Raw genomic sequence first — 26,981 nt, 5'->3', positions numbered from 1 at the left:
CTTTCACACCAGAGAGGTGGCAGATGCTCTTCTGAACCGCACAAACAAACATGCACGGGATCGTCATGCATGCACGTCCAGGCACATGGACTGAATTTAAGAGCACATACTGTGTCCAGAGTCCCTGAGGGATTGCACTGAATACTCAAAACACACACAGAGATAGCCTACAGCAGACGAGCCAACAAACAAACACAATGCAGCCAAACATATTCATAACCCCCTGATGTCTACTCTGCATGCACACAAAGATGCATTAGACGCACCATTTCTACTCATTTTGCTCTGCATTTTTCCATTTCGTTCTCTCTCACACAGACAAATGGACAAATGGACAAAAACACACATTCCTGGCAACTCTTTCATCTCCCGTCTACTGCAGCAAGAGCTCTCTGCCATCCCCACAGAGACAGAAGGCCTCACCATAACAACCACTGAATGGAAACTGCAATGAGCCCTGCTTCCTTTTATTAAAATCCTGTTTCCTTTGTGGGTCCCTTGCATGTGACAGACTATGCATGTAAACTCTATTTGAAGCTGCATTTTTTAAAACAGGCTCTTAAGCATACACACCTGAGTTAAAGCTGCAGCATTTAAAAAAAAAAACACAGCAATGACAACAGCAGCATCCACAGACACACACATGTCCACAACATGAGACCATGAAGAAGATGAATAATCTTTACCTGAATCTTCATTTTCCAACAGGAATTCATGTCTGGATCCTGAATCCCCTCACCTCGCTTTCACCCACACTCACTCACACACGATCACACACACACATACACCCACACCCACCCTCACAGAGACAATGGTTCCTCAGGGAGGTTACATGCCCTCTCTGTAAATCCTCGAGGTTAGCTGTGACGAGAGAGGAGAAAGAGAGAGAAAAAGACAGCCGAGCCTCTGCAAATACGGAAGTGGAGCTGAGGCAACAATGTCAGCCGTCGCCGTGGCGACTGCAGCTACGGCAGCTCAGCCAGGAAACAAAGACAGACAGAGGAAGAGATAGGGAGAGAGATGGCAGAGGGAGGGAGAACTAGCGGCTGCCCTACATTTTCTTCATACACACACACAAACACAGAGCTGCTGCTGCTGCATGTCCAGGCTTGTTCTACCTCTCAGCTGCTTGCACACACACAGACACACACACACACACACACACATAAATAAACACACAGAGTCAATCCGCCAGTGTAATCCCATTGGCCAGCAAGCACTTCCTCCAGCTGATCTTGACGAGAGATGGGGGGAGGGGCAAACTGCTGTTGAATCATTCATGAGGGGCGGTGTTGTCCTTTAAATAGCCTCCCCCTGCTCTGTACACTGAGCTTAACCTTAAAGTACCTCCCCCTGACCCTACTTAAGCCAGTCCTGACGCTAACAGACACCCATACACATTTAATCCCACACACACACACACACACACACACACACACACACACCCACACACACACACACACACACACACACACACACACACACACACACACACACACACACACACACACACACACACACACACACACACACACACACACACACACACACACACACACACACACACACACACACACCGCCTCCCTTCAACTCTCTGTCTGGTTTAAGGGAAACATCAGCAAACAAACTCTTCAAAAAACCCCATCACTGCCCACCAATCAAAGAGGATGATGCTGCTGGTTCAACCAATCCAAGGCAGGAACAGAGGGAGGAGAGGTGAAGCCAGGATGAGAGAGGGTAATTTATCACACACATCCTCACAGCTGTATTCAAGGGCAAAACTACAACACAGTACAATCTCACAGTACTGAGTATCACTACAGGCTGTTACAGGCTGAAGTCCACTAATAAAACTCAACCATTAAACCTTTCAGTACAGCCATGACTCACTGAGAGTGATGATGCTTTAAAGTCAAAACTTAGAGTGAATGTGCAACAAACTTCTAATCGAAAGCAATGTTGGCTATGGATGGTAGAGATAGGAAAACAATCATCAACACTATTTTATCATACTGACCTCATTTGATACTGATTATAAACCAAAGATTTATATCTTTGATGGTCACAGCCTCCAGTCATTCCTCTGTAATTCATGATTATTATAAATAGATGTGTTTTTTAAGTGTAAATAATTAGTCTGTAATTCAATGATAACTCTTGACTTTTTTTGATACACTGAGTGGATTTGTATTAGTTTTGCATTACTTTTTTGCACCAATTTGGAACTTTTGTGTTTTGGTCTTTTATCCCTTTTATGCTATCCATCTGAATGACATATCATACTTTTTTTATGTGTTTCTTTTTTGACAACCATCCTGCCAATCAATATTTAGATTAGTGTTCCCCTTTTAATCATTATTTTAATCCATGGTTTTATTTTGCCTTATTCACTTTTTTACCTCTTTATTCATTGATTTCCATTATTTCATGTTCTATGCTGTAATTTCTTGGTCTTGCAAAATTATATCATCCATCCTGCTTATCCCAGCCCATCCCAGCTGTCATCGGCCGAGAGGCAGGGCACACCCTGGACTGGTTGCCAGTCAATCACAGGGCTGACATACAGTGATGAACAGCCGGATGTGCACAGGCAGAGACACACAAACACATACACACCAGTAACATTAATTGTTGTCAATTTTGTTTCTCTTTTCATCTGTGTGTTATTCTGTTTGTAAAGGAGGTTCAAAAACTAGGGTTGACTTGTAATGATGGTTATGTATATAATACTCTATGTTGTAATATCAAAACGTGTCTCCAGTCTCCTCTGGTATTGATCATTGGTGACCTGTCATCTGTGTGACTGAAAGCTTTTATAATAAAAGTTTGTACAATTGGAGATATTATTTTATGGTGATGCTGGTAAAGTTTTCCCCAATAGAAAACTGACATGAAGAGTTTGACAACCAGACACTGTCTTCACACTGGGGGGTTGTTCAGGTCCTTTCTATTGGGTAAAGAGCTGGGATAATCTTCACTTTCATTGCATAACATGGCCATGAAGACTTTCTCCTCCAAATACAGTCTTACTGCAGGTCCACAGGCCCAGCTCATGGACTTTGGACTCTTAACACTACAAAGAGATTTCATATTCTAAAGAAAAGCCTTTTCAAAGTTCTTAAACAAAAGATGATTGGATCGTCCTTTCAGTAGTCCAGTACGATACCACACCCTAAACTTCACTGTCCCTGTGGGTAAAATTGGACTAGACTGCTGCACACATTTAGATTGTGCTACTTTTTCTTGTATTCTTCAACACTGAGTAAAAATAAGAGCATCTAGACACCCCAGCAGTGAGCATTTGAGCTGTGGGAAATAGGACAAAGGCAGCAGTTAGGTGATGAGGCAACAGCAGGAAACAAGAGAGCGAATAAGATGTTGATTTCAGAGTGTGAAGCTCTTGATTCCGTTCAGAATGTCATGGTGTCAGGTAGAGATAACACGTCTAATTCACAGCACATCAATACAATGTCTCTAATCCTGAATCTTAAGCAACACTTATCTTTGCATGTTTAAAGACAAACAGATATAATTCAGTCATCAAACCTATTGAGAAGAAAGCAGGTCACAGAATACAAGATTGTAAAGCCAAGGTGAGAATAGCATAGAACTAAAGCTGGAGAAAGTATGGCTTTCAGACGGGAGTGCTGCTTCACCTTTGCAAAACATAATGAGGTGGTGATCTCACGGTACACTTTGACAGAAGCACTGCAGGGATTTCTAGTGTAAATCAGAGAGGAGTGGAGGGTTATAGAGAACAGAGGTTGAACTGATTATAACCCCTGTCCAAAAGAAAATCACTCACACACTATAATAAAAGATGTATAAAAGCCTGATGGAGGTAAGGGAATGAGAGTCGGGCCATTTAAAGTCAGGGACCTGAGACAAGAGGAGATAGAATATTGTAGGGTTGGGTGGAGCGGTAAAAGACAGAAATTTAAGGTAGAATGTGAAGTGACAAAAAAGAAAGGCAGAAAAAGAGAGTAGTGCTCTCGACTGAGAGAGAATCATGTCAGATGTCTCACCAGGCGTGAAATTGAGCTCTAATGGCCTTTTTTTTGTTCATATTCAAATACAGTCATGCATACTGATAACTACAACATTACAGCTAGTCTACCTGCACTTTTCAATCAAATCTACCTTCAATTAAGAGAAAGAGACAAGGGAAGTGAGACCGAAATGAAGACATGGTTTGTGAAAAAAACTCTTCAGGGACGATTCAAAGTTTTTTCCTGGTTTAATATTTTATAAAATGTTGAGTAACTGCGCAGGGATCCTTCGCCTCTTATCTGCTGTAACCGTACGCAGCGCTTTGATCTGCTGCTTTGCTTTACATTTACATATCTGTGTGTAATGCAGCGGAGGATGGCTTGTGAGCTTTTTTGAATTCATGGGACATAGTCTGCACCCTAAAACACACACTTCAACGTTAAGTGGGCCGTCACTGCGGCAGCATGACAGCCCACAAAGCCATCAATTTCTGTTCTAAAATATCGTGAGGTCAACTGTAGCAGCTTTATTGATTTGCCGTTCCCCCCTCTACCCGCTGTCCTCTTGCCTTCCCTCTATCTCACCATCTTTTCAATTTTGACACCCGATGGGGCACATTTATCTCGACCTGCGAAAGCTGATGGAGATTTGTGGAAAGGTGCTCCTGCCGTGAGCGCACGTGAGTGGCAGCTGGGCAGTCAAGTGTGACGGGGAAACACACTTTAACATGACCTCTTTCTGCAAAAAACCACACTTCCAAAGGCTATTTCTGTCCAGGCTGCAAGGCTGGAATCAGGACTGTGGAGCATGCTGATATATTATGCACCAGATTACTGTGTTTAGCATACAAAATTCCTCATGGCATTCACACCTGTTGCAGTGTAACACACATGCACACCTTACATTGATGTACAAGTTTTACTGCAGTGCCGAACAGCATACAATCATCCTAGAAAATGCCATAATCACTGATGTATGTAACAAATTTAATTGAAAGGAGTACATTGATTTCATTAAATGCTGCACAATTTATGGATTCATCATTAAGTGTTGTTTTTACAGCTTATTTTAAAGTCCTAAAAGGCAGAATTGTTTCTAAAAGGTACGTGTGCAATCATGTACAGAAATCAACCCCCAGGTACGTGTAGGATCGAGAAAAATGTAAAGGTTACAATATAAATGTTTCATGTTTTATTCATAAAGCAAATATGAAAAATGTCTGAGGGTCACAGTGGAAAATTACTTGAGTCTGTGCCTCTTTTCTGCAGTCTGTATTCACATTAGCTGGTTTATCCTTGTGTATCTGCAGCATGTACTGAATCTCTGTCAGTCCAGAGAGAGGAACTCTTGCTGTAGCTTAGGTTTCCCTGTTAAAGGATTTGTGGATTTCTCCTTATCTGACTCAAAAGGGTAGTGGATGTGGGATTGTGCAGCCTGGTGAGCGAGATTTGAGACTGGAAAAAGAAAACTGACTTGGCTGAAATCAGGACAACAGATGGATGTACGGTAACGGGGGTGTGTCTCCCCAAAACTCATGAACCAAACCAGAGGGACAGTAGGAGAGCACAGACCTCCACTAAGGCCAATAGCCAAGTTTTATGATTTGTGCAAATCTGCAAGCATGTTTAATGCATCACTTTGTATATCTGGAATTATTCTCAAAACCATTACAACTCAATTCATCTGGTACTCTTTCTTTTCAGCCGATGAAAGAAATGTGTGAGTGGAGAGTTAGGGATGACATGCAGCAAAGGGTCCGGGCTCCTTGTCAGACCTGTAGCTTCACTTCATGGGTAAGCTTAAATTGTTAAGCCAGCCAGCACCCCTATTTAATTTGTGTTCTTGATTGTGTCTTGATCAGGTCCATTCCTGTTTTAAAATGGTATTGTTTTTTATTCTTTGGCCCATGCTGCACCTTGTTACAAAGTTTGTTGGCCAAGTTCTCATAATACTGCCAACTGGAAGATACATCAATTAAACATTTCTGGCTGAGGTAAAAATTGAAAGAACAACCAAAACACCTGAGGGTAAGCAAACTTTCTGAGCACTAATGTTGCCTCTATGTATTCTAATATGCATGACATCCCCATTATTCTAGGGTGCACCACAAAGCTCTGGTTCATTGCCTTTTAAAGGCACAGTGAGGAGTTTTCAACTGGTTTTAAAATAGTCTCACTTTCATACTGATGCCTCTTCATGACTTGCAGAGTAAAATCAGATTTTCAGTCACAAGATTGGTTACTTCTTCATACAGAATTTTAGTGCCTGTGTTTGGGTTGGATTCTCAACGGGAAGAAAGGCGAGTCACCCTGAAGTATCTATGTCTAGAACTCCTCCGGTGAAGTTTGGCAGTGAGAAGTAAGTTGGCAAGCAGGAGGAGTTTTTTTCTGATACCGAAGCAGGAATAGTATGAGGAGGATGAACGTCTTCTGTGGAAACACTGTTTCAGACAGAGAAACTCTACAACTATACACGACATGACACCAGGGCTATGACAGGCAATGTTAAACTGGTATGCCTGGACCCGATTTGTAAGCTAACTAATGTTAATAAATCAGAGTTAACAAAGTTTTGTGGCTGTTAGTTACTAATTTTACATTGCTACAAATCAATACATGAACTCATCACTCTGCAGCCTGCAAAAAGTTGTCTTGAACAAAGAAAAGTGGCATTAAGAAGACGATCTGTATTCCATTCATTTGCTTTCACAAATGAAGTGAAGGGTGCTCATGGGAAATGCAGTCTTCACCCCAGAAAGAGACTACAGATTTTATCCAAAGGGGTCTGCAGAATCAACACAACATGAAAATTCCTCACAGTGCTCCCAATTAATGAAAACATTTGAAAAATGAGCTTGAGAATTTAAACAATTTAAAGTACGATTTCATCAACCAATGTTCCTACATTATGTTTGAATTGTTGAAATTGTGGAATGTACCTTTAAGACAAACTGTGTTGCTAAGTTACTGCGGGAGCAACGTCACAAGATGACGCTCTGGTTTTTTTCTTGAAGTCAGTTCTTGAGCAGCGCTCTCGCTCTTGACGTATAACTGTAGATAAGCTTCTTTTACCCCTTTTGCCTCTCACCTCAACCCTAACTTTAGGGTTTGTTTGACTACTGTTTGCTCATTATGGGATAGGCTAGTAGCCGCTCAACCGGACTTTGTAAGGTCGATGTGTAGTTTATAATAAACAACAGACATTGTGAGTGTCAAGTTTTGGCTAGCTTTGTTGTCTCCAATGTTCTCAAAAACACCATTTACCAAGAGACAAACGAAACCCAGTGTTCTGTTTCTCTTAAGGAGGGACCCTGTGCCAAAGGATTATTCCAAAAGTATTTTTCTAGATTACATTATGTTCACATGATGAAGATCCCTAACTAATCAAAATTCCTCTAAATCTCACAAATTCACTTTGAGCAAAGGAGTTCTGACTTTCACACACAGAGTGGTGTGCAGGAGGTCAGCTAAGCCAACAGAAAATCCTTTCCTCTGTGTCGGCTGTGTTCTTTTACACTACAGTATTAAAAATGTTCAAGTAACTGCATCCTTATAAAATGAAATCCTTCACCTCCTGCTTTGGCCTCAAACACATCTGAGATGACCCTTGTTTGTCAGGCATGTTTCATTAAATCGACTGGAGTCTCAAATGATCTGTCCGCTCTATGAAAACATGAACGCGGTGGTTCTTCTGCGAGAGCGTAATCTGCTAACATCAGACCTGATGCCAGGTCCTTCCACAGTCTCTCCTTGTGTTCGCCCTGCTGTGACTTAAAGTACAGAGTAGAAAACACACTGTATCATTAATGGGTGACTCACAGTTATGGCAGAGAGCAGGACACACTGTACTTAGACGAAATATGATGACAGACAAGGTCACAGCATCTCATCAGAGCAGCAGTTATTGGAAAATAAGACTGAGAGCAGATTAAATGAGCTGAAAGATAATACGCATAGAAGTGTCTCATTCAAGAGGTTCACAGGGCTGACAAATTTCAGTGTGAGTACCCCAGAATAATACACTCACCTGAGTATTCAGAGTCATTGTTTAAATAAATTATGCTCAGCAGTACCTTTAGGATCGCTGAACATCATTAAAATGTGAAAAAGGCTGAATATCACGATGAAACACACAGAGGAGAGCTGGCATTGAACGCATCACAACAGTCTCAATACGTCACAATAAATGAGAAAAAGTATTTTATGTACACCAGCAATACTTTCACATTTAGCATGCCTACCTTCAGAATGTAGGCCTGGGTATAATGGCCATGCTTTAAAACCATCACGATGCAGATAAAACTCAAGCTAGCCATCAGCCACCCTCAGATCAACTGGTGCTTTTGAGGTAAAAAAAGAAATGCTTTTGGATTCAGGATTAACCTCCTGCAAACACAGGTGATGTTTAAAATATGAATTAAAGCACACACTGCACCAAAACCCAGAGAATCAAGAGATACATGTTTTTGTCTTGCAAGAATTGGATCATATCCAGAGAATATGGGGATGTATTGGTGTGATTTATATCAGGACAAGTATTGGGCAGACGTTCCCTCATATATGATAGTGTGTCCAAATATGTCAAATGTCACACACACATTAAGTCAAATATCCAAATATGCCCTCCTGCTACATCTTGGAATATTTGTACTCAGTATTTGGTTGGAGTTTTACCAGATCTGTGGCTCATCATCGCTCTTTCATTGAAGCATAAAAAAGCTGAGCAGACCTCAGAAATGTGGTGTGTGTGGCATTCAAAATTTGGCATCAGTCATATCAGAAAAATATCTTAAATCCATTTTCTGATAGAATCACATTGGTCCCATTCCTGAGATCAGATATTCTCCAGAGAGGAGATTTTACAGAGTTGTGGACAATATCCAGTGTGGATTTCATCATCTATGAGTCTACTTTCAAATATCTGGGCAAAAATATCTCCTGGTTCTGAGGTATTTATTGCAGTGAAATAGACATAGAACTCTCAGTTATAGCCAATGTGAACCCTCTGTTTGTTTTTCTTTGTCACACTTTACATCGTTTTCACAATATTAAACTATTTCTTGTTGCACATGGAAAATTAGTCTCATATTGAGAGAACTCTAAATTAATTTATTTAACACCTTTATTTACTAAACAGGAAGGAGACCAGAATAAAATATTGCATTCACACAAAAAAGAAATGCAACAGACAAAGAGTCTGCAGTGCATTCAGCATGAGTCATGTTTTGTGACGCCTTCTAAAAGGAAACCATACCTGAGTGACTGAGGAAGGTGGAAGTGGGCAACAGATTTTTGAATTGCTTAGTATTGATCTGATTTTTATTTAGATGCGTGACGATCTCTTTCACTTGGCTAACCCTGTTATGGGGCTATGGGGACTTGGACTCTTTACCAGAGGTGTGGAAGATAAGACCTGCACAAGCCCAACCGTAAGCATTAAGCCTTGAAGTATGAAAGTTAATAGAATGAATGAATGAAGGGGTAGAATTAGATAAGTTTTAACTTCTTCCTACTCCTTTTCGCACATGTAAAGTAAAATGTTTCAGTGCTTGCTAATGGAACTGATGGATTTTGTTTCTTTTGTATAACTGTTTCTTATTTTCTACTTGCATGTTTTTTTTTTTTCTATTTTACTTTTACATGTTCAAAATAAAGACATCAAATCCAAATCCAAATCAAAAATCAAATCAAGTGTTGGGGATCTTCAAGGTGATGAATGTCTGTAAAATGCTGAAGTTATCCTCTCCTTGAACAAAACCATCATTATATGAAGTTTCACATTCTGTCTGTTACAAAAATTCAAGGCTTGAACCAGTACAACCAGAGGCTTGTCTGTTTCTGATGCAGCAGCTCCAGAGAATTAAGTTCAGGGTCAGACTTCAAAGAGCAATAAGGTAAGCATCAGGAGACACACAAATGCAAGCATTTTTTTCAAGCAGATTTTTCATAGAAGTGTTCTATCTGTTGGCATGAGTCTGGATATGGGCACAGACGTGTAGTATGAGGAACATCATCCTCTAGTTTCATCAGGCTTTTTCTGAGTGCAGGACAATCTGTATGAAGTGCAAAAAGGGCCAAAACTGAAATTCTTGGATCAATCAGCAGCTATCCAACAATGATTTAGCTTTAATAAACAGATCTCTGTATGCAAGTGCAGCCAACTTAATCCACAATTCAACACACAAAAAAATGATCGGTTGCTCCATGAGGGTATATTGTCATCATATAACAGCTGATAGGTTCTGAGGTTAGGTGTGGGGGAACACAAATCTAGGGAAAACCACAAAGAATACACAGACACACTGCCATCTAATCCCAGCTCTTTTAAAAAAACATACATGGTCTAGAAAAACTCTTTAACCATTCAAATGTTGTCACGTCCGTGTGAATATTCTGTTCTTAATGAGGTAAGAACCTTTTCTGATTCTGACCCGGACTGATCCTGCTCCTCCAGGGATCAAACTTCCCGTTGCCTAACCTTTAAAAATAATGAATATGGAGGTCAAAACAGCACGGACACCGAGGGTCTGAGCGACACAGGGGCGAGGTGCTGGCTCACGTTAGTTCTTAATGTCCACTTACATCCGCCCACGTACACTTGCATAGAAGAGATGTGCCAGGCAGCCGCCTCACAGCTCCCTATTTATTTCTGAAAGCAATTTAGGCTTCTGAGAAAAGCAGAAAAAAGCCCCAGCAGCAGTGACTGTGTAGACTTACAGCACAGAGTCTATCTGTAGCTGCATCAGCACCCGGGGCTGGTGATAACCCTCCAAATGAGATAAGTGTTTTCAGCAGTGCATTAAGGTCTATAAGGAGCAAAGGACAACAGCAGAGGCTGGAGAGAGACGTAGATCCTGTGTAAGAGTTTCGGCTGAATAGATCTGAGCACCACTGAGTATGAGGGAAATCTCACTCACTTAATTAAGCATCCACAGAATGTGGGACTGTGAGTGTTGGTGAGAGGAGTCATTACAATGCAGACAGCGACACAGAGTCACAGTGCCAGAGCTCTTGGTGCTTTTTAACTCACGACCTGGTCGACCTATTGTCTCTGGAATCAGACAATTAGTCTGACAAATACTGGATGAACAATACTGGCTAAAACAAAGCAGGGATATTCAAATTTAAATCAGAATGACCACAAATGTCTCCATGTTGCAAGAGGAAAGGTAATTATAGCCGCTGTATGCATGCATTCTTTGCCTTGGAATCAATGTGAAGGCCGAGTCCAGCTAAACATCAGCAGCCTGACGAGCATCATTAAGATTTTTAATCATGTCTGTCTCTTTTGAAATGGAAGCATTAGCAGATTTAAGGGCTCTGTTTTTTATTTTCCCGGACCCGGGCAGCCTTTGTGGGAATGAAGACCTGATGATTTTTTTAAAGGTTATGTGAACATGATTGATCCAATCATCACATCAAAAACCCACATTAAATCAATCAAATGTGCATCACAGCAGGAATAACCTTGATCTATATAAAAAAAAAGAAACACCAATCCATCCCCCTCCTCACCGCCCCCTCCCTCCTTTTGGCCTTCCACGGGGTATGACATCATCAGTCATCACCTGCTGTTAAACAGATGGTACCCCATTACAGACCACAGACAGGTGGGGAATACTGTGTCTCTAATATAGGGATAAAGGTATTTTCAAAACATGCACACACTCTGAATGCACAATATACTCCTCTTAAACCTTTAACAACAGCTACACTTGTGCTTACAGAGATCAGATCAGGATTTCAGGGCCGTAAGCAGCTTCACCCGCAGCAAACAAACCCTCAGCGGGAGTCTCCTGGCAGACACACACGCCCGAGGTTACAAAGCTGCTTCTGCTGCATTTAAACCTTCAATCCAAGCCTTCACACAGTCAACAGGTCTGAACAACCTGAGTGAAATACTATTAAACCGTGATTAGAGACTCAAAGGAGAGGCAGTGTGGACAATGTTAATATGGCAGTAAGCTGAACTACTTATATTCCAGGCTAAATAAGTGTTCTGCATTTTGGGTGTAGCCACTTTTTTGCAATCAAAAGCGACCACATTGGGACATCAGGGTGAATAAACAAAACTAGTTATCTTTCCTTGTTAACAGGCTATAGATATATGTAACTGATATATATTTTCACTGCATCAAAAGGGTTTTAAAGCATGACCATTATACCCAGGCCTCAATCAAAAGAGTAGGCTTGCCGATTGCAAAAGTATTGTTGGTATACATAAAATACCTCTTTGGTCACATGCTTCTGACTTTTGGTGAAATAATTTGTACCCAAAGTCTCCATTGACTCTTGTTATACGTTGCACATGCACTTTCTGTCCTCTTCAGTACATGAGTTAGAGGCTTCTTGGGGTGCAGGATAAATGCACCCCAAAAGCATGACATATCATCACCCAACAGGTGGCAGCAGAGGATAACAGTCCCCCCTTCTATAGATTATCTATCAATGATTTCACTTCCACAATGTGCTCTGAAGAACATTGAGGCCACACTGATTCGAAATGAAGCAGGCTCAATATTAAAAATCAGATATCCTGTTGTGTGGGTGGAACCCAGAGGATAGCTGAGCACCCACTCTGTGGATTGTAAGGTTAAAAAAAACAGTAGCCAATCGGGAAGCAAGCTGACTGAAGAAGAAGCACAGCAAATGCAGCCATGAAGACCAACTTGTTGACATATGGCCGCAACTAAAGTATTGATACAGCCTGTGTCCTAAAACATACCATAACTGAGTTGATAAGGAGAGGACTTGAACAGAGCCTGCTAATGCAATGGATGTGCAAGGTTGTCTGACATGTTTGTTTACTCCAAAGTCACGTTAGGCTGCGAGAGATCTTGCATTTGAGATTCAAGTTTTGAGAGTTGGGACTCTGGTTGTTGGTGAATAGGATGTGTGATTGTGTGATGTATAGTTTAATTTAATAAAGTGTTGTAATACCTGTTGTTATACATAATATATGTATTCATTTTGGATTCGGTTATAAAAGAAAGAATGCAGGTTTAAGGCACCATGTACACACTGTGGCTTCACTTTTGAAGCTTAAAGCTGAATCCCTGTCTTATACAGTATGTGGGTCCAGCTTAACGGAGCCTCTACACACCAAACCAATCTAAACAAAGAGGCAGTATAAATAATTCCTCTAAGCTCTAACATCAGAAGACAGCAGCTGCACAGGAGTTTTGTTTTGCCGATGAACAAACAGTATGGTAACTCCTCAGACAGTTTCATTTCTCTGCAGCTCAGCTCGTTTGTAGCATTAAATACTTTGATTTCAGGACAGCATGGGGATACAACTCTACTCACTCCTCTTCACCACACCTGAGGCCATAACCTTGGACTTTCACAAACTCTTCCTCTCCCACCTCCATGGATGAAGGATGGGGCAATGAATCTGTCCCCAACCCACCTACTCTGATTGCCGTTTTAATGTCCAGTCTCATTTGGCTTCCAGATAAATACGGTCCAGAGCAACCAGAGCAATTTGCATTTAAAGGCTGTTCGTCTTACATGCCTCATGCCTGCAATTCAGTGAAAGGTACATTTGCATTTTGAATGCCTGAAAATGCCCAAATCCAAAAGCTCAATATTTCAATCACAGGAGGAAAAGCCAGGGATTTAAAATATTTTGGATTTAAGTGCTGCAATTATTTAAAAAATGAAAAATTTAAATAAAGCACAGAAAAGTTGAGGTGGACATGTGGCACATTCAGGACAAAAAATCCTCTTAATGCTGCATTACAGACCTTAAAAACCATCATAATGGGTGATGCTTCAGATGACTGTTGCAGGTTCAAATCAGTCGGCCTTGCAGAGACAGAGGGAGTTGGAGACACTCTATAATCAGATAGACTGTTTACTGTACTGCCCTCTGCTGACCTGGTGCTGAACCAACTACCCTCAACTCAACTTTTTTCAGGGCCAAGGGGTGAAATCAACACTTTCTGAAACTGGTAGAAACTGCAAACAAAGTCTTGAGGTTCATAAATGAGTTCATACTTGTCCTTATAATAATAAGAGTTTACAAGACACTGGTCTATAACATAACTGGATATATATTTGTCAGGACACAGGGTAATTTCAGGAAATTTATTCAATACTTAATTTGAATATGACACTTATATGTATGGGTAGGTACATATAATATTAGTGTCATTCACCTGACTGTAACCTGTAGGAAAATACAGCATATTTGCATGAACAACTGACTTGTTTTGCACACACTAAATCTGTACTCTTTCTGATATGTTCAATTTGAACTATATAGCAGGAGGTGCAGCAAATAAAAACATTTCCTCTATAAAATAAGAGGAACAATTTACCAGAGCAAACAAGTGGAGCTGTATAATTGCAAAGCTAAACAGTGAAATGAGATGACTAACAGCTTATTCAGGTACTTGGTAATAAATTATAGCACTAAATAGCATATTCCATACTGAAGTGCGAGACAGAAGTGCTTTAAAATAAAGTGGAAAACAAGACAATAAAAAGCTTAAAAGTTAAGCAAGTGCAACACTGCAAGATAGAATCAGGAAGTTAAATGAATAACAAACAAAACAGGAAACAAAATGCATGAACGGCAGTATGCAGGTACGAATATGCAAGAACAAAGAAGAGCATAAAACAAAGAAGGATTTAAAAGATAAGAGAAAAAGAATATGACTATTAATTGAATGCAGTTTACATAAATGTGTTTTCAGTGGTTGTTTATTAATAGTGGCTTAAGCATCTATCGCAGCCTTAAGAAAAGGAGCTGCATAGTTTTGGTGCATATTGTCATAAAAGCTGAGCTGCAGATTTTCTTATTTCAGTCATATCACTCACGTTTCATTGGCTGAAACTTTATTTGTATTTGGTGTTTATGCTCCAACCTCATCACTCTTGCAAATGCTTTGAATTTTAGATGTAGAGATTAGAGAGTGATAAGATTATATATTTGCCTGGCGCACAATTAAAGATAATCTAAACAGATGTGAGAGACCTGAAACATGGTGACAAATACTGACAGATTGAACAGTTTGGTTCTTTTAGTGTGTAGAGTGCAACAATATGATGTACACAGCACAGCACACACTAACAAAATTATTAATTATTAACAGATTCCATTTATTAATAATCAGAGTCCTTGCTCTCCAAACTGGAAACTTCAAAAAATATCTTGCAGTAAAATTAGACTGTAGAGTAAACAAACATGGCGAACAATGGGATGGTTGTCAAGCTAATCCCCTGGCTGGAGCCTCCAGGTGGATACTCCAGTGTATGTTTTGGTTTTGGGGTTGAAAGTTTAGGTGCACCAAAGGTGCAGGGCAGCAGTAAATTGGATCTATCTTTGACAGGTGATTCTGAGAATGACGGGTGTCGAATGTGAAATCAGTGCAACTTGAGTTGCCTGCCTAAGCTAGCCTGCGGGTGTTGCTCCATTTGTGACAGTGTAAGCATGCTGATTCCTCAGATCTCAGAATAAAGCAACCAGGGTTTCTGGTGACTCATGCTTACTCCTTTAAAGGTATATGACATTTGGCAACCCACTCCTCTAAGTGACCTCCACCTCAAGGTAACAAGACCCTCCCCCTTTCGTTAAACTCATCACTCCCCTATTGCAATCTCAAACGCATCCATTGATGTCTCCAACTGCACATCCTGTCATCCTGTTATTAGGTTTTTCCCCTCAGCTGACATCGCTGATAGACAAGACAAGGTGCTGGTGATCACGCTCCAGACTAACCCTCTGCTCATCAACATTCGCGCTACATTTCGTCTCCATCTGGGTGAAGCTCTCAGGGTATTGGTCCGGATTGTTCTGGGGCTCACAATGAGGCGGCTGCAAGCTGTCAGGACACGTGTCGGATCATTTTTATGACACTAGAAGACGGCAAGACGGCAGAAAAAAGGGATAAAAGGCACAGAAAACAGAGCCATACTCAAAAAGCACAATGCAGTGTTTGTGCAGTGTGTCTCAAACTTTCCCCCCGACCTCCAGGGTTGTTTTTACAGTTACAGCAATAATGTCACACTCCAAAAGTGCTCTGCTTCATGACCTGCTGCTGCTGCTTGGGTTTCAAAGGAGAAGGTAGTGCAGAGCTGAGGCTTACACGCAGCGCTGAATGAGCCGGCGCCTGGGAGAACAGGTTGTCTCTGTGAAAGGAAACTGCACAGCACTCAAACCGTAACTATAGCTTCACATTGCACGAAATGATCCCCTCCACCTCAGGTTATGAGGAGGGAGACACAGAGAAAGATGGAGAAGGTGTGCAGATGAGCAGAGTGCATTTTACAGACGCTCTTTTGAAGTGATAAGCATGAAGTCAAAATCCCATCGCTCCAAGCCAACCCCACTCTCAACCTTCAATTTCTTCCCCATTTCCTTCTCCCTCTCCTGCCGTCTGACAGACACTCTGCTGTCCCCTATCCTCCTCTCTTCATTTTATCTTCATCTACATTTTCCTCCTACCAACTCTTCATTTACTCAAGCCTCCTTCCAATCACTGCTCCAATCTCGCTCCCCCTGTCAATATTTGTCTGGCCAGCCCTCCGTCTGTGTGCAGACAGCTTTGAGCAAATGTCTTCAGTAAAGAGCTTCGTTTCCCTCTGGAGTGGGACTGAAACTAGCTCTCAAAGTGGGAGCAGGTGGTGATACTTTCTTGATGACATCTTTTGGCATTTTACAGTGTTTCTTTGCAGCTTGTTCCAGCCCTCCCTCTTTCATCACACCCAAGGAATTACAACAACCTTTTTCCAATAAAGCTTGGCGAGCCTCATGTTCATTGTCAGAGCCCCGAGTCAACAGAGTCATAGTGTGAAGTCACCTTCAACATCCTACAAGCATAAACACAAAGGACTAATCTTTCTTTTTTATTTATTTTTTGGCTAATGGAAAAGGCAAATCTCAGAGAAAACAAAACTGACATTTTTATGTAGAGCCCTTTTCCAATCTTTTACAGATTGTGTTTTCACAGAAAAGGGTAATCTAAAGCCTCAGGACTTGTTTGTTGGAAATCACTTCCTAGAAAAACTTGTAATACTCCTGCAAATTCAAGGGGAAACATCCATGTATGTATGATCTTCAACATGAAGGATAAGGGCCTGTGTCCACTGACAGCTTTTTTTTGTGCAGACAGCGCCCATGACCTTGACACCTTTGCAACAAAGTGCTTGGCTAAGTTTCAAATGTTGTCCTGCTGCACTTCCACATCTCTTGACCATTAAGTCTGTTTTTAAATGACCGTATGCTTCACGGTTGCTTTAATTTAATCAAATCTTAGAAATAAGGAAAAAACAACTGACAGACATTGTGTCATAGCATTAGAAGCAACTCACATCAGGAAATGTTATCAGTAGTCCAGTAGTCACTGAGGTCCAGCTTAAGGACCTCTGCTCCCTTTGGACAGTGCGTGTGGTCCAGAAAACAAACCGAATTTTGACCCAACCGGGACACAACTTGGCAGTGAATTCTCAATCATGCCCTCAGGTTGTCGGTATTATGTTCCGATGCGGAAAACAAACCGCTATGCTAATTATTTCATTCGTTCCGCCATAAGGCTGCTAAATGCACAAAAGGCAGAATAAATCAAGAACAATGGCTTAGAGTTATACTTGAATATGTCCCACTGCTGCTTAACTTGCAAACTACACTCCAGAGACAATGTTTTCCGTAGAACATGGGAACCCTTCCTGATATATACTGGGCTAAATGTCTCCACTATTCTTACAAGAGGCTTTGTGCTATAGACACAACTTTTTATTATCATCTTTTTTTTTTAAATTCTATTTATTCCCTTATTCTCTTTTCCTATATCTTTGCACCTCTGCAATGAATCCTGTTCCTGATGTCTGTATTAACTTAAGTTGAATGTGCTAACCATGATATATGTGAGCCAAGTGTATATGTTTTGTTTGTTATAAAAAAAATATATATATATATATAGTTTTTAAATAGGCTCTGCCAGGGCAACAAAAAAGGGTGTTGATGGACACAGACCCTAACTCATTTAACATCTTATATATAGTACATACATTATTACACTAAAACATTAATAATAGATACAAGGCTGTGCTACTTTTACTTCAGTTAGTATGCTGTTTATATATCTAATCCTTATTACATACCCATTACACCTCTTTTAAAATGTCACTACATACAAAGGAACCAAGGGGGTTTGCAGTTCAACTGTTTTCGTCTGAGCAGGGAAAGCAAAGCATGAAAGATTGAGTAGAGTAAAGAATGTTTTTATGCCAGGGTTAGGAATTTAATCTGTTTCGTCTAAGCTTGACAAAATGTAGACTTTTGAATCCTTAAAGATCCAATGAGGAAACTTTCAGTTTGTGTTGATATTGGCGCTCCTTGTGGACAAAGCTGTACCTCGTATCTAGGCAATGTTTTCTAAAAACCACATCCTGCTTTTTGTTACATACACATTTGTCAATAATTGGGAATACCTCCTGTTGAAAATGAAAAAAGGGTAGTATGTTCCCATGTGCTTGTGCAACACCTACCTCATGGCAGTGGATTCAGGCGTTAAAAATAAAAATACAAAGATAATTAATATTACTGCTGATGGTCTTGTTTGTGTTTCATGCCAAAATTTACTATGACTCCCAGCTGCTCTATTCCAAACTCACACACTAAAGCAGCATCATTTCAGCTCTGTTAATTAATTGGGATTATATATTTATTATATTTCGATAAGCATGCTTGTAAGAAAATTTTAGAGAGAAAAGCATCTATTTAGGGTTTGTTAGAGATTGCAGAGAGAAAAGACTGAAACTAGTTCAGAACAAAGATATCAAATGTCCCCGGGAAGAGAGCAGAGATAACATTTTCATGGAAATAGCATCTTTAACATTCTCCTTTTCATACAGAGTGCCTCTTTACCACAGCTAGACTTTCAGCAGGTTGTTCAGGTGAATAATCCAGCTCCCTGGGAGATAAAAGTGGTTCTTATGTGCTGTATTCAGTCAGACAACTTTGAGTGGTCAACAGAAGCATCGCATCAGATCCTCTTTCATCAGCAGCTAATACTCCATTGTACTCGCTCTGTTCTGTCTGATCGCAGAAGCAGTTTCAGCTTTCAATCATGAGGCTGGCTTTGTTTCTATGAGCATGTGTGCAAGTTGGACGGCAAGCACATGCACACATGCATGCACACACACACGACTTACATGCTCTATGAGTTTGCTTCCAACCAAAGAGAAAAAGCTTTTTTTGCTTTCCAAGATATGCACACTTCCTGGAGACAGTCTAAAAATTGGAATGGCTGTTTGTCTACAACTGTGGATGACTGACACGTCTCTTCAATAAATCAAACCCAACAGTTTCAAAAAAGAAAATCAAAAACACGTTTACTGAATTCAGTAGGCAATTCATCAGCTGTCAAGGCCGCCTGCTATGGAAATACTGCTCAACATGTTCTGCTTCAACAGATTCTTAATGACTGCAGCAACCTCAGGGTGAAGGGACAAGTTTTTCTCATTTATAAACATCCAAACTTATTTTGATATTTTCAAGAAGCTACGCACATCCAACCCTCACTATCAAGGTTTTTTTTTAACAAGTCAATCAAAACTCAGTCAAAATTGTGAAAATTCAAGTCTGCTACAAGAAAGAACCTTAATTCAATCGGATTTGTGTAAAACTAAAACCTTGTTGAAGACAGAGAGGTACTTTTGGGGTATTTTTGCCCTTTTTGGATAAGACAGCTGAAGAGAGACAGGACATGTGGAGCACAAAGAGGGAGGAATGACCTACAGCAAAGGGTTGATGCTTGGAGTTAAGCCAGTGCCCACTGCAACAAGGGACTATAGCCTCTGTGCATGGGGTGCACTTTAACCACAAAGCTAAACCTGCACCTCATAGGCAAGTGCCTTTTCTAAAATCTCATCCTGCTCTCTTTAACGGTAAAACACATCACTCAGGATGACTCTATGCTGAGGAAGGGTAAACACTGCCTGATTTGGCAGCATGCCCTTAATTGATATGACTGAAATTACTATATGAATAAAGTAAATATTCTCGGCAATGACTTTTGCAGAGCATATAGAGGCATTAGTATTAATTTCAGTCTGCTTCATTGCCCGTTAAAAATTCCTCACAGGAGCACTAAATGTGCACTCAACTTGAGATGGTTTGCCTTTCCTATGAGCTGTCAAGACTGCCTTAATGTGGCTCTGAGATATTCAACAGCATATGCTGGCTATAATGGCTCTGAATGATGACGGTAATTTGAGATTGAATTTCAGATATTCTTTCTTTTAGAATCATCATCCCAAGATCTCTTGCTTTGCACTTCTAAGAAGCCGAACAGAAACCATCACCTAAAATTCAAGTCTCCTTCAAAACTGAATCCAGGGCATGCTGCATGATCAAAAGCCATGCTGAGGACCTGAGTTAATCTCAATGTGTTGCTATTTTTAATATAATATACATCACCATAAAGCTATTATAATTGTGCACCAATCCTGTGGTGTACTTTTGGTTAGTTTTTGTAGCAGACGTGCAATTTTTAAATGTTTGAACTGAGCTTATTTTTCCCAAAATGCACGCTGGAATAGCACAGTCCAAGGGCCATAAAGCACCTGTATAAAGACCCTTCAGTGCTTCTTCTTCTCTTAATCCTAACCTTGAACATGTTGGTGGGTGGAGGAGATGTGCAACGAAGCCTTCCTTGAAATTAATGCCAATATAAGCGGTGTGTGTGTGCCGTCTTTAAAAGCAATAATAGTGTAATTGTTTCAGTTTGTTTTCCTTAGAATGGATGCTGGCAGTTTAAAGACGCCGTTTCTTCTGTAAAATATATTAAAATAGTCCTTGTGGTGACAAGAGGAAAGATAGAAACAATACTAGTTAGGTAGCGGCTCAACAGAGTCCTTGGGAGGTGGTTTCCATTTTCTTTGCCCCCCTTGCTTTCCTCGTCTCAATGGCCTCAGACGCTCATGTTTCACATACAGCACCACCATAATCTATTAAGCGAGCCTGAGGGAGGCCACAGCCCTGAAAGAGATATGAAGAGAGAGGAGGGGGGGAAAAATGGAGTGTGTTGGTGCATACAAGAATTTAAAAGACACTGCCTGATTGCTGTCAGCCCTCGCAGCGTGACCCGAGGCGACGTATACGCAGCTCTTTAGGCCTGTGTGGAAGGAGCCGCAGGTTCAAATAAACACATCAATCAAATGACGCAGGACTGACAGAGGAACTATCTGCGGCTCATGCTCTTACAAACAGGCTTCACCTCAATTTTACAGAGGAGACATTTTTCTGATTCAGGCTGCCCTTGCAAAAAGATTGAAGATGTGCAACACGGGACATTGGTTTGGATGGCAGACGGTATCAGTCCTCCGAGGACACACTATGTGAATACTTATTGATGTATCAGCTTGCATGTAAAGCCTTGGACAGCTCTGACAGAAGCAACGCTGATGCAACAACACTTTATAGATGCTGTGTCAGAGGGCACGTCCGTAACTTATAATCCTGCATTTTCAATATGGTTAAAGGATATGTGTCAAAGTGTTACACAGCATATGTTCAACTAACCAATATTGATTGGTTTTCATGACACAGCATTGTGCAGATTTGTCACTCAAGTTAAAATATTTGATACAGAGGCAGACTGTAAGCTACAATTGCATGCAGATATATGTTAATTAGGAGAGTTTACATGACCACTTTTGGCTATTCCAAATAAAATATTTCCGATTTAAAATTCCGTCATCTGTTTACACAGGGTATGATCTATTCCAATCTGGCGTTTAAGATAAGATAAGATAAGATAGTCCTTTATTCGTCCCACATACGGAGATATTTAGTGTCACAGCAGCAAGTAGACAGTGCAAAAGAGTATAAAGCAAACAAGAGCATATACAAAATAAATTATTAAAAGTTATTAGAAATTAAAATGAAAGAGGTAAAAATAAGCAGATCTTATAACATATATATTATTGGTTATATAGTCTGACCACTGCAGAAAGAAAAGACCTGCAATATCTCTCCATGAGACACCGCGGGTGAAGAATTCTGTCACTGAACGAGCTTCCCAGTGTTGTTATGGTCTCCTGGAGGAAGTGTGACGTGTTGTCCATCAGAGAAGATAGCTTTGCTATCATCCTCCTGTCAGCCACCACCTCCACAGGGTCCAGCGGGCAGCCCAGGACAGAGCTGGCCTTCTTCACCAGTCTGTTCAGCTTCTTCCTGTCAGCAGCAGAGATGCTGCTTCCCCAGCAGACCACTCCAAAGAAGATGGCTGATGCCACCACAGAGTCAAAGAAGGACTTCAGAGAGCCCCCCTCCACACCAAAAGATCTATATGCTCAAGGTGTCAATTGCACCCTGAGTAGCGTGAGATCATATCAGCGTGACTTGCGGTGTAGCCCACCAAAATTGACATCATAGCAGTGACATAATTAAGGTGCACAGATTAGTAGATTTTGTCATTGTCTTGTTTTCAATGAGACAGTGTGAAAATAGCACATCGTCACTATTGAGGGCAATGCAAAGAAGGCCAGAGGCTGAGTGGTTTATTGGAGAGATCATGTTTCTTGATTTTCACCAATGTTTATTTATTTTAATTAAAATGCCCAAAAGGATCCGCATTTCATTCTCTGACCAGTTTCAGACCCCCATGTTGCTTTGTAGTATTTTTGCATGATCTGAAGTCATGACACAAGAACTTGCATGTGCAGAAGTCCATCAATATAATACAATGGAACAAGGAGGATTGGGTTCTGCCAGCTTTGCTCTCCGTACAGACAGTTTTCCTGCATACACCACAGCCTGCTGATTGGTCAATACTGCACAAACAACCAAAACACTTAAATTTATATTTAAGCCATCTCCTGCTTTTTACAGCTTCTGCATTTTATGTAAGATCTGTTATTGTTTTCCTTGAGTGCATTTCCTCTGAGCATTTGTCTGAGATATTTATGTATCAAAAAAAATGCCCAAAACAGTTATAAAAGCTAAACTGAAGCACTCTTGGATGAACAGCAGACATCGCTCTACATTCAGTCTGCTGCTTCAGTCCTGCCAACAGCTCTCTTATTATTCAGTCTTGCTCTGTTTCTACAGCAACAACTAGCTCCTTTCCCACTCCCTTTTCCTTTGCCTTGTTTACAGCAGAGTGTAATTGTGCTCTCTTTCACCTTATCTTTTTTACTTCCCTCACCTGGGCCCTCTCTCTGAGCTTGTTCAGCATGCTCTGACTGTACTCGGTTTTTCTCCTTCTGGCAGATGGGGGTGAATGTCAATGTGGGGCCGCAGCAGTCCTCTGCTCTCTGCAGCGCTCAGTGTTAGCCTCATCAGGAGACCGGCTACCAGAGCATTCATGCAGCTGTGCCATCCACAGGCAGAGGAGGGATAAGATAAGCGCTGTGAACACAATTTTCACGGGTTCAAGAGTGGCTTATGACCCATGTTACAAGTCATCAGGACTCTCAGTGTCTATTATCTTTATCTGATACCTCTCTTGTCCTGAACGGGCCCAGTGGTGCATCAATGGAGGAAAATAATATTCTCTTTGCCACAGTCAAGAAGCCACATTTGTGTCAAACTCTACAGGCTATGGCGATTCATTATCCTCACTCTCACAAATGTGTGGTAAAGGAACTGATCAGGAGACAGGTTGATTTTCTCCGAACAAGCTTTGAAAGAAGAAACTTTGAGAGACTTCCGCAGAAGACTGACGGCAGGATTTCTAACTCCACTGTGGGCTTCAAGCTGCAGACATTTCCCAGCAACAAACATCCAGTGTTCCACTCTGCCTATGGGAGCACTTTGTGAACACTGACTCTCTTTTCAACATAACAAGAACAGAAACACCCCCTGCAGTAAGGCATCATAGGGAAAAAGAGGCAGATATGACCGTTATTTGAATGCCCTTTGGCGTGCGCTGAGATCTGAAATCTGATTTGGAGACAAAGCTGAAAGATTTCTTCTGCTCTGTCTTTCCATCGTTTGTTTCAATAATGCATTTCTGAAGAAACACAGGGTGGGATGAAGCCTCGTTTGGCTTTTGAAAGCTCTCCTTTTATACACAACAAATCTCTTATGGTGTTAACGTTGTGTTTCTAATGATGATCAGAGCAGCACAAGTGGGCAAAAAACATCTCTGTGAATAGTCATATGAGGTTAAGGCCATCGTTGTTGTCGTTGATGAAAGGTATGAGGCAAAACAGTGAAGGATGTTTCCAATCCTAATCAAGACTATTTAAAGCTCCTGTCAGGAGTTTTTGTCAGGTCATGAAGCATTAGAGACAAACACTCACTGTTTCTCACTGTTCATTTTGATTTCAAGGATCGTGCCACAGGGTAGGTGTGAGGTGAATTGATAAACTGCAGGCTGCTGAAGGATCCTTTCTTCAAAATTTTCCACAGCAGAGTTTTTCAATGAGTAATTTATTAAGCTGTTACATATTGCATGGTGAAATGTTGTTGTAAGACATCAGTTAAACTCGGGACTAAATCAGTAAGGAGATAACTTGAAAGGCAACGTGATACAAATTGAAAGCTCCTCACTGGAGCTTTAATGTCATCAGCAACTCAAATTAAACACTAGTTACTACTCAGTGAACAACAGAGCCCAAACAGCACCTCCACCTTCAACAGACTCAAGCTCCAGGTAGTGACATCACCAGGTAACTATTCTACCACCTGGCCCCTAACGACCCTGGCAAGAGCCAGCACAACACCGGGGTTATCAAAGTTAGACCCATGACACGTCAGGGAGGCTGAACAACTTGCTCCTGTATCCTAGAACCAGTCCCTGTAATGCTAGCTCACAACCCCCATTATACCCACACACAGAACTTCTTTGTGCTCATCACATCCTGATGGAATTACATGTGACTTTTACATCACACAGCTGCACTGTTCACACTTAAGAGAGAAAGGAAGCTGTTCAGGTTGTTACAGGTGTCTTTGAAATCGGAATGAATAAAATTAGTAATGGCTTTGGCATTCAGATATCTAAACCAAAGGCACAACACATCCTGAAAATGTTACTTTTGTTCTTACTTTCTGTTTTGTTTCTCCTAAAGGGGAAGCTTCTTTCATTTTGGGATCTGTGACATCCTCACCGTTTATACTATTTACTTCTACTTATTCTCCCTATTATTCAGGTTGAGCACCAACACCTTGAACACTGGCTGTGCAATATGACATGCTAACAGGACTGCTCACATTTTTCGTTTTAAAAATAGATTTAAATAGCACATTGACTTTTAAATTGTGTCCCATGTTGACAATAAGTCATGGATAATACCCACATAACCATGAACATGTCAGTCTGCACAGACAAATGCATTGCAGTGTTTCTGAGAAGAGCAGAATTGTGTTGTGCTAACTGATGAAGCTAAATAAGATGTGTGTAGATCAGTTCTTATTCCAGTCTCTCAGACTGTGGACAGGCTAATTATAGCCTCCTTTCTTTGCTCCTGCTGTCTACAGTAAGTCCTTTATTTCCATCCTGAGAGAAAAGTCTTCCTGGCACAAATTAAAGGTAATGACTGTTTATTCTACTTAGCCATTTAAGGACCTGCGTACAATGCTGAAGGTCACAGTTTGGTCACAGACAAAGACAGAGACACAAAAAACCAAAGCAGGAGCAATTTGTCCCTGTCAGCATGTTATGGGATAATCCTGGTTCATTACGACTTTGGTCTCATTTGATTTGGTTTTCCCGTCATTCCTACCAATATACAGAACATTGGCTCATCGCTTTAATTGTTGAGGACCATATTTCAGTTAGATGGGGCAGGTCAGCCAAACTTACAAGCTAGAAAAACTGAAAAATGAATGGCGAAGCAGAGTGAATATCCGTTTATCAGCCATCAACCAACTCTCAGCTTAAATCCAACCTAACATGCAAGTACCAAATACTCTGCTGTGTTCACGGAAGTCAAGAATAACTTTGGAGAATGTACTGCTTTCATAAGCTGATCACGATGGCTCCAAAATTGCCTTGATTTGTAATTAAACAAACAGTACGGGGTATTTAGCTGATTATGAAACGCACTTGAAATTAATATGCCAGTGTGACCTAGAAAAGCAAACAAGACCATCAGGAAATAAGACAGATTATTTCTATTAGTTCATTAAGGCCTGTCACTGTTATTATCTTGTGTCCACCCAAGCGGCAACACTCCGGTCTCAACGATGAAGCAATGCGGAAGTGCTATAAACTGCAAACAATAAACACCGGAAACTACATAGATATGAATGGGAAAAAGACGATCTTTGCAGCATTAATAAACATGTTTACAGCCTGGTTCAAAAAACGGCTTGGCCCTATGAAGCTTCACATCGTCACACTCTGCCTGGTTGAGTTCCGCATTACCAATATGGCTGCTGCCGTCGATTTGCTTCAAACAGCTCTCAGGAACAGATGGGTGACATCACGGATACTACGTCCATATTTATACAGTCTATGTGTCCACCACATAGATATCCGGCCAGCAGTCTGGCAGTGCTTTCGAAAAAAATCAGTGAGGAGGGGTGAGTCCAGACCGTTTTGGTTGGGGTGGCCCACTAGAGCACTGACTTATTCAGGGTTTGCTTTAGATTTTAATGACTAACCCTAACCCTATACAAATGTTACCTATACAAAGACACTTTCTGTCTTCACTAATCACATGTAAAGCAATACTAACATTAAAGAATGGTACAGATGTCATGTGTAAACTAACACTGAAAAAAGAACAACAGAGTGCCTATATATAAATCTTAAAACTTGATTCTCAAGCAATCAAAAAATATGACAATCATATGAAATAAATTACATTTACATGCAAAGACAGCTACAAAGCAGCTTGTTGCAACACAGCCCAAATAGCTCCTGCACCTGATGTTGATGCACACGGCCAATCAAAGTTCAGGATTTACGGCTGGTACTAAAAGTAGCCAATTACTATTCAACTGTGGCCCATACCACCTCTGGTCAGTGGTCACCCCTCTAGACCAATCACCTGACAGTCAGTGCCATCCAACTGTTATAAGTAGAAGAA

At 40.9% G+C, this 26,981-nt stretch overlaps 1 protein-coding gene and 1 long non-coding RNA gene across 4 annotated transcripts in view; one reads left to right on the top strand and one right to left on the bottom strand.

The window, feature by feature from the left end:
* The window catches only part of march8 (membrane-associated ring finger (C3HC4) 8), a 112,806-nt gene that overhangs the window by 45,125 nt on the left and 40,700 nt on the right, over window positions 1-26,981 (bottom strand). The gene's annotated exons all lie outside the window — the stretch shown is intronic.
* On the top strand, window positions 1,590-2,763 carry LOC117811447. Its single transcript, XR_004631004.1, has 2 exons — window positions 1,590-1,737; window positions 2,489-2,763. It is a non-coding gene; the product is annotated as an uncharacterized LOC117811447 (long non-coding RNA).

Source organism: Notolabrus celidotus, chromosome 4 (genome assembly GCF_009762535.1).
Source record: "Notolabrus celidotus isolate fNotCel1 chromosome 4, fNotCel1.pri, whole genome shotgun sequence".
Taxonomy (NCBI): domain Eukaryota; kingdom Metazoa; phylum Chordata; class Actinopteri; order Labriformes; family Labridae; genus Notolabrus; species Notolabrus celidotus.
This window is presented reverse-complemented; position numbering and strand designations above follow the sequence as displayed.